The sequence below is a fragment of the Melozone crissalis genome, unplaced genomic scaffold (genome assembly GCF_028551555.1).
Source record: "Melozone crissalis strain CALT ecotype California unplaced genomic scaffold, PUWL_Pcris_2 ptg000023l_1, whole genome shotgun sequence".
NCBI classification, from domain to species: Eukaryota; Metazoa; Chordata; class Aves; order Passeriformes; family Passerellidae; genus Melozone; species Melozone crissalis.
This window is the reverse complement of record NW_026535801.1, coordinates 16998533-17015317: the sequence shown is the minus strand read 5'-3', so window position 1 is coordinate 17015317 and position 16785 is coordinate 16998533. Positions and strand designations below refer to the sequence as shown.

Here is a 16785-nt window from a genome sequence, read left to right as displayed (position 1 = left end):
ATTACTGGAAAACATGACTCATCAGAAGTACTAAATAATGAGGAATAATTTTAAAAGTGAAGGATAACACCATAACTTGTCTTATGCAGTACACTCAGATCAGTCTTTAGACCACAAAGCAAGCAACAATAGGCTCAATTTAAACTCTTTTCCGAAAAGGATAGCAAAACAGCACATACATTAAATCCAAGTCATTTGCATCAAGTGAATGTTTTTTTCCATACACTATGTGTATTTTAAATCTAAAGGCCACACAAGGCTAACATACTTTTAAATTATCTGGAAAAATAATAAACACATAAAATCACTTCCTAAGCTTTCAGGCCTCACAGTCCATCAAAGCTAACTTTGTATATGATATCTGTAAATTTATTAACTACCTGATCCTTCAGGAGAATGAAGATTGACACCTCTTTGCAAAAAGAGAGGCATCCAATCATTAAGGTTCAAAAATGAAACACCATTGACGTTGAAAGTGCATAGTCTGAAAATACTTTGTTTACTCTGTGCTGGACTTTCAACTTCAGAATATGGGCCAGTCATTCCAGAAATATTCCATTCCAGCTGATAAAAGTTAATTTAAGATTCGGTATACTGTAGTAATAACTAATCTCAAGGATTTTTTTTTAACCTGTTGGTTTTGAGAACTTTCTGAAGTTTTTGTGCACATTCAAGCTGAACAGATATAAACGGTATCAAAATACAAAGTTTCATTCCAATGGCACCAATTACAAGGACAGTGCTTTTGGAGGTTTGCTTTCTCTTTTATTTTCAACTAGAACATCTCTGATTTTCACTTACTGGGATAGGAAGCACAAAAGGTTAAGCTGAATGCTGCACTATCAACTGAATAGCTGTTGACAGAGCATTCCTCATAAAGACAGTATATGTTTCACTTTAACAACTGTGATGTGGCTAGTGGTTCCTCTTGAAAATTTCACTCATTTCCCTATTTCTATTTTATGCTCTGCAAGCTGCCAGAAAGGAAAAAACACTCTCACTTTTCTATGGGACCCTTCTCCTTCCATGCAATTGCTGAAAATGAGACTTCTCAATTTTGCTGTGCTTCTTAGAAAGTATCTCAGGTCTCTAATCCAGAACTGAACATTTCTTCATGAAGATAATTCTTTCCTTCTACAATAGGCTGTAATTTATTTGTGGCAGTCACGTCAATCTAACAGCCTTTCAGTTCCAGAGAACGGATCATGCCACTAAGTTACTTATTAATAGACACAACAGGGTAGAGGTGAAAGAAGAAGTGATCTTCTCTTACCCAGCTTCAGTAGAACTGTTCTCCTGACCTGTGACATGCTCAGAGATGGATAAAGTTTCAGCCAGTATTATTGCTTTGCAAGGTTACTAGTGACTGAAAACTACTGACTTCCCTCCTCCACCCCTAAATGAAATGCCTCCATTTAATAGATAGAAGAACTATCTATTAGAAGACACAAGTACTACTGACTAAACTCCAGAGTACCAAAAGGTGCACTGATACACACAACCTGCAGAATGCTTCACCAGGAACACAGCGTGCAGCCACCCATGTTTCTGTCACAGCCACTCAGATCTACATGTTCAAGTAAAAGGTCATGCTCTTGAGTCATGCATTAAAGATCTAAGTGACAACTTCCTTTGAGAACAGAGATTTGTATGGCATTTTTATTTAAAGGCTTAGAACAACCTAATGAGATTTTTCACGATGGGGAGATTTTTAAAAATGCACTATAAACCACATTTGTGCTAAGTCTTTAGTCACCTCTGAAGGAGAATGATTACTGACACCTTGGAAATCCAAACTTGCATTGGTGTATTGAAACAAATTCTAACAATGATTAACTCGATTTTAAGTGGTGAAACAAGTTCACAGTGATCCTTCCAGCAAGGAGCAGAGCAAGAAGCAAAATCAGTAAGGTAAGGACAAGTAGGTGTTTGGCATGTTTGGGGATTTTGTGTGTGTTTTTCTTACATCTAGTCTCCAGTGATCTTTACATACACAAAATCAACTCAAGCATAGTTTAGTGGTAGACTTGGCAGTACTAAGTTATTGGCTGGACTCGATCTTAAAGGTCTTTTCTAACCTAAACGATTCTATAAATAAAGACAGCTTGGAATGCTTGGCTTCTGGCATACAATCAAAAATCCTATGCAAGATGCCTCATCACTACACAGGCATGAACCAGGCAAGTCAGGATGAAATCAAGAGCCATACACAAGTGAGAAACTGCTGAGGAACAGCCAACAGTGCAATACCAAAGACTGAGGCTTTAAGTCCAGACACAATCCACAAGTACTGTACCTCCCACAAAACAACTGGGAGAAATCTCCCTGGGCAGCAAACACTGTCCTTGCTTCTGCAGGAATCCAGAGTAGATACTGCATTTATTACAATGTTCTTGTAGACACAGATTCTCAAAGTTAACACAGTTTAAGAACTTCAGATCTTATCTTTATGTACTCTCTGGCAACAATATGAGAAAACCTGAGGGAACACTGTCATAGTCATAATGAAATGGTTTCACATTTGTTAGAGTACATCTCTTCTTACCTAATTCAATACTTCTTGTTCTAAATTATAAAAGAGTAGCAAGCAATGAGCTCAGACAAAAGTAGAAAAAAATCCCATGGGATTAAATTTAAGACAATTAGTATGCAAGCAGAGTATTTCTGCAAAGCTAATAAGCTTCCCATGCCAATTTCACCTCTGGAAGATCATCATTGGGCTGCAAAAATCAGTCTTGCTCCTAAGATGCTTGAAAACATGCTGAAAACTTGCTATTTTCAATACTGAGCTAGAACTCATCCCAGTTTTGTAAAGCAGCTCATCTTAATAAGTATAGATAACATTAGTCATCTAGATATTAAAATTAAACTATTTACAAAATCATGGGGCAAAGTATTTCCTACAACAAATTCTGAAAGCCTTGACAGATGCCTTTTCATATCTGTAAGATGCAAAGAGCAACCTGGAAAGGTATTTCTCCTTATTTTTAAAAAATGACTTTACATCCCAGAAGTAAAATAATAAAATAACCTAGAATTCTGCAAAACAATATATAATCAGGATCTAGGAAGATGTATAGAAGGGTGTAGCTTCTCTTCCTTTAGCAGCTCCCAACACATCACCTCTTCAATTTTATCATTTTGGCATGCTGTGGATTATGCTGTTAACTGGATCACACAATTTACATGGATTTAATATTGTCTGTCTCTGTTTTTTTTATGAGTATTTTTAATGCACAATAGGTTAGTGATCTCTAAAGCTACCAAAGAATAATTCTGTCAAGAAAAGTGTAAGGAAGGAAAAAGTTCTCTGGGCTCCACTGCTCTTCTCCTCTTACTAATACCATCTCTTTAAGGGACCTACAAGAAAGGAAAAAAAGCCCACTGAGTGAAAGATACGGTTCTTGAGTCTGGATCAGCTCTGTCAGAGATGCAAACAGGGACTATTCCAGGCTCAGCAAATGCATCTGTACAGAGATTAATGACCTGAACAAGTATATACACAGCACACGGGGAACTTTATTTCTTTCAAAGAATCTGCACAACTGTTTGGCTAACGCTAGCTTCTACAGCAACTCCAAGCCTGTAACAACATCACATCTTTTCAATACTGCTGTACCACAAGATTAATTCAGCAACTTCACATATAAACGTAAGAATACCTCTCCAAATCTATAGGACTTTTGACAGAGAGAAAAATCTGTCAAACATAGTTTCAATATACTTTCCCAGTGATTAAACCAATCAAATCAGCATTTTAGAGAGATTATTTTACCCTAACAATCAATGGAACTATTTAAAAGAAATCCACAGACATCAAAAAAGCACTAGGCTTTTTTCATCACTGATTGAAACAATACAGTTGAGCAAAACCATCTTAGCATAATGTCTAAATTGCAAGAAGAATAAAATTCTACATGCACAAAAAAAGCCATATTATGAATTTCATGTTGTAAAGTTAGCATTTTTCACATTATGCAATGATTTATTCAACATTTACTGTTGCACTTAGCAGGCAATTTAATTACATATGTTGAAAGGATTTAACTATAAAGAGGATATAATAGTAAGAATTTAACCATTTGAGATAGGACTATTTTATCATCAATGCCTGATACATACTCATTATTTGCACTTCTAACACTACTCAGTGATACAGCCTTTAAAATACAATTTTACAAGCAGGTAATGGAACATTTGCCAATTACAGTTTAAGTAACGTTTGCAATTAAGTCTTTTGGACACTTCCAAAAACATTTTTCCTTTTACCATGACCAACTGGATTTCAGAAAATGAAGTGTAAGTTTGTGCAGAGTAACCCTTGACAAGTTTACAGTACTTCCTCAAATAATCAGCAGAATTTTTCACATGTCACTGATACACAACTGCTCAACAGCAGAAGACACTACTAGCTCAACAACAGCTTTAAATGGGGGAGCAATTTTACCAGGCACCTATAACCAAGTTCACACACTAAGACCATGATGACAGAATAAACTACCTTTTCTGCACTACAGATGGCTGTTCTTAAAGCAGAAAAGTGGGAACATCGAGATGAAATCGACCCATGTATCGAGCAACAAGCTCTACTTGGAGCTTTGGGAGTAAACTGTTCCTTCCTACTGGAAGAGCCAAGAAGGCAATGATTAAAGTAACTACAAGAAGTAACTTACTGCACATGCTGACTGTAAGCACAGCACAGTTTCAGCCTTTTAAAATTTACTTTAACCAGGACAAAAGGACACCAGGAATACCACAAGTCCTACCAACGCAGCGAACTGCTGCTAAGTCTCTGGGAAAAGGGAAGGACAATGAGACAATCACAGCCCTGGCAGCAGCCAAGGACCCTGTGCCAGCAGTAGGCAGTGGACTTCAGCTCTCACTATCATATGAACAAAGGTTTCTGCCAGGCCACTACAACTGCTCCCGAAACTTTCTGAAAGGTGAAGTTTTCAGAGAGGATGAAGGATGCCAATGAGCTTCCCTCCAGCCCTCTTCTGTATGTGTGTTTTAGACAGCATATTTTTCAAATCAGATCTACATTTGAGAAAAATGATCGGGAGGTTCTGTACTTCTCCAAGACTTTTCTACATGAAAGTCCAATACTGACACAAGTAATAAAACTTAGCAGTCACAAAACTGGAAAGTGATGTCACTTCTTGCTCCTGTTTCTTTCTAATCCTGATCTGCCAGAAATCAGCTATTCTGTTGTAATAAATAGTGGAAAAGAGTGAGGTGTTTGTATGTGAACACAACTTGGCATTCTAAACACTTGACAGTACCCTCACACCGCACACGACTACTTCAGCAGATGTCAAATACAATAATTAGAAAAACACAATGTAAACATTGCAATAAGGGATGATAATTCAGATAATTTTCACAGAAGATAAGAACAATCTACATGCAGTTTACCATTTATGCTATGCAAGATCAGTGCAATTTTACCAGCAACCCGAGTTCTTGAACACTGTAATGTTTGCTTAAGTAAATAAAACAGTTTTACTACTGTGGATAGTAATTCCCTCACCAGACTCCCTATAATATTTCCGTATAAGAACTTTCACCTTACACACTGGTGTCTTGAAAAGACCAGAGGCAAGGAAGATTCAACCACCTTTTAAATTACATTTGTTAAAATTATTTTGATGGATTTTTGAGACTAGAAATTCAGTAATGGGTAAAAATTATGTTCTGTGACTATTTTTGTACCATCCCTTGAATTCCTTCCCCACCTGCAGGCCTCCCTCCCCTGACACCTCCTAAAATCCAACTAATTAAGATTTAGGATGGCAACAAATTATTTTCCTAATATTTAACGTCAGGACAACTTCAAATCCTTATGTACAGAATCTTCCTCCATAAAATACAAGTACAGAGGTAGCTTGCAGACCAAGACATTTCAAGAGCTCTTCACTAACAGATGGATTTTAAAATACAAGTTCAACAATCAATCTATTTAACATCTTACATGAAACACTTTGCTAAAGCTGGACATAGAAAATAACTAAAAATCCTACTTGGAACAAAACAGAGAAGTGACTTTAATTCACTAAAATGTCAGAAAATATCAGTCAATATATCTGGATCAAGTTGCACACAAATATTCTACAGATACTTTTCTTAGTCTTTATACAATTTTTCTATATGAAGGAACCTCTATCATTATTGAATTTCAGCTCTTTCTCAGAGGGACTCATTTGATTAATTGGGTAATTATTTCTAATTTCTAGTATTAACATATAAAAACTAATATACCATTTTCAATGGACACTTTCTTTCAATGGACACTTGGGAGATCAACAACAGAAATTTAAATCCCTTGCTGATCTGAAGAACAACTATAAAGGGCAATTACAGTGCAAGTTTCCTTATTGGCATTACCTAACCTAGTAGACATTCCTAAAGGCAGAAAACATTCCGTGTGTGTGCTCACTCAAAATCTGTGACTGCCAATTATCAAAGGTATTTTTTGAATTCTTAAGAGGACTTACACAATATGTCAACTTTTGTTTCATAATTTACATTTTTTGAAACAAAATTAACACTCCACATAGAAACAGGTAAAACCTGACTTCTCAGCCGTCTGGTGTCATTTCAATGTAATATTAACTCTTAGCAATAAAACAGATCTGGATTGCATCTTTTTATAAGGCTTGTTTATCTGACATTGCCTGATTCCACTGTAAACCAACACATTTTCTTCCAGCAATTGCAGAGAAAGAGTGTGAAATGTGGCAAAATGGCTTATTGTTGGGGCCAGAAACAGAAATTGGACATTTCTGGCTTTGGTAAGTGTTTTAACAAGTTCTAGATTTAATCAGCAGGATCCTCAGTGTGAATAGATGTTAATGGGAAGTTATGAATTACATTATTTCAGTTCTATCTGCAAATTCCATAATAAAACTATTGTTTAACATAACAGAAAAGGCAGAGTGTGATTATTTTGCAACCTTTGGCTTCATTTGAAACACAAGTGATTTGGAGTCTTCTTCTATTAAGAAGGTGATATAAATTACTTAATGGCTGAAATCTTCAGTACCATTCTTCCTAGTATTTACCTAACTGGCTTAGTCACTCAGATTTAACTCTGTCACACTTTGATAGGTTTTTACTTCCCTCTCCAGCAGCTGAAAAACATTTGAAGAAGGAAGGCAAGTATGACCAGTAAAGATGAGACTAACACAGGATAAAGATCTACAATTTAAAGCACAAAGAATTAACTGTTTCTAGCTAGAAAAGCCAGTTGATTCTATTGAAAAACTTAATGCTGAAGGAATAGACAGAGGACCAAATTCAAATAAAGAAGCAACACTAAAGAAGATTCGTGGTTTGGGGTAAACAAGGCAATACCCACATATTGTGACAGCCAGAACTCTGAGACCTCCTTTTGAAAAACAATGCCTCTTAAAACCCACCCAAGAGAACCATTACCTACACAGGGCATCGCAGCAGTTCCACACAATACTTTAAACCAACAGGTGCTCTCTGCACCCAGGCTTACTGCACCAGGAAAGGAACAGACTCCAACACACAGAAAGCTGCAAACAGTTCATGTCAATACACTACTCCACTGTGAAAAAACTACGCTAAATTCAAACCTGAAGGCAGTAGTCTCAAGATACTGTGCAAGGAAGGCAGATTGAAGATTTTATAAAATTTGTCAGTGTTCTCTTTCGCATTTTTTTTATACCCTTTCAAGAAATTAATAGCCTGTACACTGCACTGCTTTCCTTAACTGTGGTTTATCTCTTACTAATACTTTTCTCACTGCCACCACATGCTGAGTCAGAGAATCAGTGGTAGAAGAATTTCTCATTGCATGTCATCTGACCATAAAAATGAAGCCATTTTAAGGAAATATCTATCTGAAAATGAAAATTGTACGAGGACAATAAATAAATTCTTTGGTGCCACTTACCTTTCTGTTGTATGAAAACAAAAATCTTCCATAACACAGATTTCTGTACGGTAATTTATCATCCAGTGATACAAAAAATCACATACCAACTTAGGTGCAGAAAACCAGTTCTGTGTTCCACTATCCACCACACCCACCAAGAATGATATCAGCGTATTAAATATGGACGTGTTTAGATCTTTATAGATCTAATGTGGAAAGTATTCCCTCGATTATGACCAAGACTTTTGTTCTTCAAGATGATTTATCAAGTAATTTTACCATTCCTCTGTTTCAACAGGATACTTCTCAGTAGAGAAAAGCTGATTAAAGACAATAAAACTGGAGGATTTGTTGTTCTAGACATAATGTTTCAATAAACATCCAGAATTAATCAATTAATTCTTCTTCTCTAAGGTATTTAACAAGCTAATATATCCATGTCTGAAGGGCACTAGGCGGAACAGACAAAAAGAGACAATTTGTTCAAAATGGAGTGGGTGTGATTCTACAGTCTCACAAAACATCCACCCTCACATGAATGGTAATGTAAAGATACTAGCCATATGAAATAGTTTACATTTGCCAAATGGAGTGTACCTGTAATCCACCAGTAAAAAATAAATTGTACTACACAGACCGCTGTTCATCTCTTCCTAAACACCTCTAGCCCAGTAAAAATATAAAATGCTAGTAAAATTATAAAATCCAGAGACAGTGTTCAAACACGCAGGTGATTATTTTCTGCCCTACAAGATAACAAATCCAAAAGAAACAAAATCTTCCAAAATGAACAGGTAAGTCAGTGCCTTCTTAAATTAACCAGCATTAGTGCAGGAGAAAAATAAGTATAGCCATATGAATTTTACAAGGTCATGTGACACTCGTGTATACAGACACTCCTCCTTTCCCTTCCACCATCAATGATTTTCCCCATGCAGAAAAAATAATATACCACACTCCCAGTTTCATTAAAACCAACGCAGGCATCAAGCTCGCTTGGGAGGCTCTTTGCAAACCAGTCTGCCTACAGTAGGTCGTATGGCTAAAAAGCTTAACAGATCTCAGGTTTGGCGTTGGGTTTTCAATCCACCATTCCTTCTTGCAGCAGGAACGCGGATTTGCGCGTTTTGTTCCGCGGGTGGCAGCGCGCCTCGGCGATGCCTGCGCCGGGGACCCGGCTGCCTGCGGCTGCACAGGGTGGAGACTCACCCAAGCTGACATTGTCTGCATGCCACACACTACATCCCTCGCGCATCCCCGGCTGACTGCCCAGCCTCTCCCGAGGCATGCCTCATTCGGGGGAAAACCCGGGGGGCACACACATACCAGAATCCTTCACCAGTCACCACAGCCTCTCCAGACAAACACACCCGATGGTGCCTGGGGCGTGGAGGGGCGCAGGGCAGACGCGCGGGCCGGTAAACGCGCGCCCCTCCCGCACCCTTCGCTCCGCGCCTCCCGCCCAGCCCCGGCGGTGGCTCGGGGGCCGAGGGGACGCGGCAGGAAACGCCGCCCGTCGGCTCTGCCACCGCCGCCCCCAGAAAAGAGCGAAACGAAGGCGTCTCCGCCACTCACCTCGCCCCGGCTCCGGGGGAGCCCCGGCGGGCAGCGGCGACGCCCCACAGAACAGAGGGGCGAGGCGCCGGTTTCGCTCCTGCTCGCTGCCGGCGGCGGCACCCGGGTCCGCTCCGCCTGCAGACCCCCTCGGCAGCGGCTGCTGCTGCTGCTGCTCCTCCTGCCTCCACTAATGGTGGCGGCCGATACCGGTTCCTTTCGCCGCTCCCTTCCTTTCCCGTTCCTTGTTTCCGCCGAGCGCGGAACCGCCTCCGCCCGGCAGCCGAGGCACGTCCCTGCCCAGCAGCGGAGACGCCGCTCCCCACACGCCGCTGCCGCCCCAGCACCGCCACCGCTCCGGGCTCCCCCCGCCGCTCACTTCCGGCGCGCGGGCCGCGCCTCGCCCCGCCCTGCCGGGACCGGCGCCAGCCACGGGGGGCGGCGACGGACCCGCAGCGCCGGAGCTGCCGTTGGGCGCGCGAGCGGCCGTTGGGCACGCAGGGGACGGTTGGGCGCGCTAGCGGCCGTTGGGCTCGCGGGGGGCCGTTGGGCGCGCGAGGGGCGGCTGGCGCGCGTGGAGCCCATCGATCTCCGCGGTGCCGGTCCCCACGGAGCCCATCGATCCCCGCGGTGCCGGTCCCCACGGAGCCCATCGATCTCCGCGGTACCGATCGATCCCTGCGGTGCCATTGCCCGCTGGGCGGATCTGCCCGCACCGGGCGGTGGCCGGCGCGCTCTCGGCGGGCGCTGCCCGCGCTCCAGGCAGTTTGGGGCTGCGGTTCCGTCCGCAGGTAAAGGAGCTGCGGGACGTTCCCTGTTCGGATCACCGAAGGTGTCTGTTGTCAGCAAATTACCAGATCCTACCGAAATCCTCGCTCGTGTGTTCCGCTGACCCTGGGCCAGCCGCGGACCACGCCGCCTTGGCTACGCTCTGGCCCGGCGGAGAGTTTGCCCCCGTTTCTCATTCTACCACAGCTTCACCATGATAAAAATCACAATTTTTAAAGTTATTTACAAAATGGGATAAACACATTGCTTGCAACTGCAGGTAGTGCTGTAGGAGGGGAGATTCGCTTAAATACAGTTGATTGCCTTGGGGCTCCAGGCTACAGCGCAGGAGAAGTGGCATGCACGCTGCCTTCCGCCGGGAACGCGCTTCTCCCCTGTGCTACCGCCGCTGTCTATCGTGACACAGCACAGGCGTGTTTTACATCAGCCTTTATTTGTCAGTATTTGACAGGCACAAACTTCAGTCAGTGAAAGTACAGTATTTTCCATAAATGTGAACACTTATGCAAAATGACGCTTGTTCTACTGCTGTAAGTACTAATTTAACAATGAGATTACAAGCTAGGTCAACTGCAACATGAAGATCTGTTTAAAATACAAGCTAGTACATGGAGAAAATTATTTTAATGTGTACATACAATTAAGTAGTTTGAAAAAACAAAGTTCACCCATTTAATTCTAAGATCTAAAATCTTTTGCTATCTAAATTTACCTTAACATGTACTCACTTAAAAATTCTGGACAACATAATAAAATGTTGCAAATTAACAACATCCCAGACAAGTTAAGATCAAAGTTATGGATGCGGAGATATATAAATTATCAATATGGAATAAAATACATGCATTCATCACCAAGAGACTACAGTAGTCTTCTGGAGTTGCAAATAAAATATTTTTAATCCAACTGTTCCAAATTCTAGACTGCTATTGATACATTGCTTCATGGTTTGTGAAGTTCCACAATTAAGAGGTGTCTGGGATCACATTATTTAATAAAAGTGATAAGTTTTCAGTGTTGTTCTGCACTTGCTGCATATCAGCAGTGAGAGTGAGCTGGCAGAGCCTACGAATCTGATGTTATCAGCAGGTTAAACTTCGTCTGGAGGTTGTATTAATCCCACCACGCTTTCCTACTGATCCTTCGTGACCCTGAAGGGATTAGAATGACAACACCTCCCCCAGAAGCAGGCTTGAGATGGCCAGAGGAAGCACGGGGAGTGCACGGGCAATGCAAGGAGCAGCTTGGGCGTGCCATGGCCAGGTTCCTTATGGCAGCTGACCCAGAACAGAAGCGCTGCCAAGTCTCACGTTCTGCACCACTGCAGCTCAGGAACTGCACGGCCATGGAGTGTGCAAAGCTTCATACCCTCAGCTATGAAATGCTCTCAAAAGGAAAAGGAGGCTGCAGCTGACTACTGCAGACTCTGTTTTTGGCATGTGGAAATATTGTTCCCTTATATCAAACTTGCTAAGTTGTCCCTGAACCCGAGCAGACAATAGACAGCAGAGTTGATTTAATGCAGGGTAGAGATCAGAGCTAGACCATTTGAAGCTTGAGGACCAGACTGGATCTGTGTGCATCCTACAGAACCACTATCCAACTGCAGACCTACCTAAGTTACTAATGTAAAATCATCCCCCAGGCCAAGGAAAGAATGCATACCTGCAGCAGATGTTGGGTAAGGTTTTCAAAGTAGTACAGGAAATTTAGTCATACATCTGCCAATGAAATTAACAGGTAATGAATTAAAAAAATAGGTGAAACCTTTTGAGAAGGTTAAAAGGTTGATTTAAATGTATATCTGCATTGAAATAAAAAAGGAAAAAACTGATCATTTTTTTATTCAGAGCAATAATTCCATGGCTATTGACTCTTTTCCTTCTCCCAAATGCTGCCTATCAGTCTCAATTTTACTTATAGCTAAGAACTGTTGGCAGCTGAACTTAATTTTGAATCCTTCAAAATTTTCATTTTCTGTATTTAAATAATCCTGAATAAGAAAACATAAATAAGCAAAGGTTACATAGGCTTCTGGATCATTAGACAGTTGGGAGAATTTCCACAAAGGACACACCAAGCAAGGGGTAGAAATATGAGAGTTCAAAATTAACAAAAAACTCTCATCTTGATTGCTTGGTTGGACCTAAGAAAACTCAATGACTTGTGCAGTAGAAATTTCGTGTTTTGGTGAAGACCTGCTGGGTCTGACCTAGACAAAACTATGTGTGTGCATGTGTAGGTCCATGCAACTATACCATCATGGAACCTCAAGCACCTGTGGTGCCTGCCAGCTCTAGCAAGGAGAAGAGCAGTCTGACTCTTTTCACCGGCTTCTTTTGAATTTCTTTTGCCAGCTACAGGGCTCAAGGCACAAAATCCTTAAATAGCCTTTCCTGTTCATCAATAGCTTGCTCAATCTATACTGTATCTATTGCTGCTCCCCTAGCTTTAATGGCATTTCCAAATGGGAATTCTGACAAAGTAGTACAGTATTTCTTAGTAACAGGCATAGCACCCATAGCCATTTACATCAATAATTCAGTTCATCCAGACTTCCCTTAAAAATGTCTTCTCTCAGATCTTATCTACTGTTCATAAACAAGGATGTCTTGAAGGGTATGATGACAGCAGTAGCCTGTCATAGGAATGCAGACTTGGGCAGGAGCTTCTGGGGTTGCAAGCCAGCCAGCATGATACATAATCCATTGTAGAAACTCCTCATGTTCTAGGTAAAGGCCACTAAGCTTCCTCAGGGCTACTGTTTGGTGGGAAGGCTGCTGCTATTTGCAGGGGGAAAAGGTTCAGAGGAGCACCAGCACAAACACTGGAATGAAAATACCATTTTCTGGACTCATTTAATCAATGTAAATGAGAAAAAATCTTGGCTATTTCCAGCTGAAGTACTCCTGAATTACAGAGGGATGACAGCTCTGAATCCAAAGCATAGAATGTCTGTGGATGAAAATATAACCACTCTTTTCTTTATGCACTTTCCCTTCATCCCACCTCTAAGAACTAGAGAAGCAGTCATTGTCTTTCTCAGGTGATGAGAGAATAAGCTACTTCCTTAGAGCCAGAAAGAAAGCCTTGTTCATAGCCAAGGTCTGAATCCTGCTCTCATCAGTGCCAAATCAGTCCCTCACTTGGGAGGAGACTTCAGACTTACTATTGATACTCTTTTAATGGAAATGTCAGCATTGCAGACTAGCAAGTAATCTATCTTTAGCATTCATTATCATTATCAGTCCTTTTAATGAAGACTCAAACCACCCCATCACACATTTCAATAAATCAGCATGGCTAACACATGCCAAAAAACCATTTCTTCTCGACCCTCAAAGCAATCAGCTTATGCTGCTGAAGCAGGAAGCTTGTTTGTCCCCTGCATTGTTGTAATCTGGTGCATACAGCTGCAAATGTTGTCTTTGCTCACAAAGCTTCTTAAATCCCTTTTTTAATTCTACTAAACTCTTTGCCTTGATGACTGCCCACGACAATTGGATTCCGTAGACAGAAAATATACTGTGTGAAATCATATTGAAAACGTGTTCTGGAAGGTTTTGCTCTATGAATTGGGGCATAGAGGCTACAATTAGCTGACTTCAGTACACACTTGATGAAATTTCATTTTATGTGAAGCTCCTCTTGCCTCCATGATCTCTGCTACCCTCCATTACTCTTTATTCTGCACAGTTAATTTTCTGGTTCCTTTTCAAGTCCTCTGAGGCAAACTCTGCCCCTCGTGAATGTATCAGACGACCTGTGCAGCCATGCACATAAAAATAGGGAAGGAACAACACACACACAGATTAGCATCTTCCAACATACAGGGCACCACAGGGACTCTCTGGACTCTCCTCCCAGGCTGAAGTCAGTAATTGATTTTAATGGGAGCAGGGCTGAGCTAATGCTGGCACTTTGGAAAATCCCACCCAAGGGATTCAGTGATATTGAAAGTGCTTGAGGCAGGTTAACTGCAGGCATTTCCACTAATGGGGAATGGCGCAGTTGTCTTTATTAATTTTCCTTCTCCAAAGTGCAATTAGAATGTATATATTTTTATATCCTTAGGAACAAAATAATGTAAAATGCTTCTATTTCTAGAGACTCTTACTGAAAGGCAAGAAAATGAGTGATTTTCTGCAGCACAGTTACAGGCCTTAATATCTATCACACTCCACAAGAATCTATTAATACTCTCTTACTGCCCTTCTTTTTCCTTCAGCTCACTCAATATGATTACAAGGGAAAATAAAGTCAACATGGGTCCAAGTCACAGCAGATGCACTGGCAATTTGTAAAGCAAGGTTTTTCATCATCTTCCTGGAGACAGGAGAACCAATACTTTTCTATCTGACTGTACCTTCAAAACCAAGAGGAAAAAAGTTCACTGGTGAAGATGAATTGGAAAATGACCATTACAATGGGGAAGAAAAGGTGGCATGAACTGGAATGTGGTGTAAACAACAGGAAGAGGGATGATGCAAACAAATGCTAGTGGACATTGTCTCTGTTATGGTCAGTTTTTGGAAAAGTCACTGCAGGGAAAGTGCAGACTAAAAAAATGAACCAAAGCTATGGCAACCATTTTGCAAACAACTCTACAAATAAATACAGTCTTAACTGTCTCTGAAAACTATGAGGTTACTCATTCATAAAAATGCTGAGGTTCTGGCACATTATTCACTTAAAATACAAATAGTGGTTCTTTTCCATACATTTATTCAAACAATACTAGAATTTTAAGCACAGTGGCAAACATTACCACTTCAAAAGATCCCATTGCTATAGTGTAATGACAGAAGCTTGGTCTTCAACATCACAGTGAAATGACAGCAGAGTATGAAATGTTTTGCAGTCTTGAGAGCAGCTGCTTTACATAAAAGAATCAAGACCACGATATGTTTAAAATACTGAGGGAGGTGAGTGGCAGAGTGAGGTGGGAAAAGAAACTCAGTTTGTTTCCTTTTGCTACTTGTCCTTTTTGATTCTGATTTTTCCTGAAAAGTTCTCTTCTTGCAATGACCTTCTCGATATGACTATACTGACTCTTCAGGTATAAATGCTGTGCTTGATACCAAACAGGAAGAGCCCCAGGATGACCCAGGGGGCTGCATCAGGCATTTCTCTGGGTCAGGCTGGAACGTACTTCTCAGATCTTTGGAGTTCATGTTATCTACTTTACAGAGTGAGGCATAAAAAAGCAACAAGTAGTCACTTACCTTTCAGATTATTTTTAACCTATATTTACTTCATCCATGACAACATTTCTCATTTTACACTGAAAATTCAGCTCATTTCAGAAGTGACATCTTTTGCTTACTGAGACAGAAAAGGAGCATTTTAATGTAAATATTGAAAATGTTGAAATGTCCTTCCACACCTAATACTCTATATGCAGTTAATGCTCATTACAGAATAACTACCTGCTAGATCTGATTTAATAATTCTTAAAGCGTAAATGTTTTCATCAATGTTTGTTGCCTGAGAGAGAACTGAATTTTGGATCTTCAAAAATGATCACTGTGAAAATCCAAAAGACTACATTTAGTTTCCTTTCTTTACAGAGGGAAATTCAGTCAAACCCGTTTGTGCACTGGCCATAATTGCAGGGGGAGCTTTGTGTGGATGCACTGCAGCAATGTGACACAGTTTCTGGAGCTGCAGAGATAGAGTGACACATCTCTGGTATACTCACTACTGGCAGTGGTTAGTTTTTCCAGTCACTATTAGCTGTTCTTCCCCAAATATCTTCAGCCACATCTTGTCCTAAGATCTCATCCTGGAAAGTGACTTGCTCAAATAGACTTTTCATTTCAGGAGACCCCTGGCACTAATTTATTTGCAAGACCAGGTAGAAGGTACAGCTATCTCCAGAAGTTCTGTTATTTAACTGCAGCAAATGTTTACAGAGCAGAACTATTTTTTCCTGTCATTTTATGCATATATGAAGTATTTGACATATATATTTTAATTATACATTAGGATTTGCTGGAATTTCTGTCTTGACCGCTTAAGTGATATTGGCTGGACCATCAACATTTTTTAAAAGAAGTAGTTTAAATCGGTGCAGTTGTTCTTTCAGTGAGTGACTGAAAATAGTTGTGGTAAGTTTCAGATTCTTTTTTTTGAACAGCTGTAGATAACTGGACAGTAGATTTTTGAAGAGTAAATTTCAGCATTTTTATCATTGTACTTTGAAGCATCTATAATTTATTTTAAATTTCCCATTCTGAATGGAAAAGTGGAAAATAAATATTTTGGCACATTTAATGTGGTTTGCATGGCATGTCTGGGCTTATCAGAGAGAGCTCTCATGATTTTTTGAATAATTTTAGTGATGAGGTAGGAAAAATTAAATTACTTAAGAATAACTGAAGATTTTTATTCAAGATTTGATGAGCAAAAATCCAAGCAATCCTCATTAGTAATTCCTTCAGAGAAAATTTCTTTCTTGAATCTTAATGTGTACTTTTGAGATGGAAGACTTGGGAGCATCTGTATAGGAAAATTCAACTGCCTTAGCTATCAGTGGG

General features: G+C 40.5%; 1 protein-coding gene across 1 annotated transcript in view; it reads right to left on the bottom strand.

Annotated features, from left to right (window-relative positions):
- Window positions 1–9810, bottom strand: part of RAPH1 (Ras association (RalGDS/AF-6) and pleckstrin homology domains 1) — a 74644-nt gene extending 64834 nt beyond the window's left edge. The window contains exon 1 of the mRNA XM_054277815.1: window positions 9479–9810. The gene's annotated coding sequence lies outside the window, so the exon portion shown is untranslated. The remainder of the gene's footprint in view (window positions 1–9478) is intronic.
- Window positions 9811–16785: the final 6975 nt, after the last annotated feature.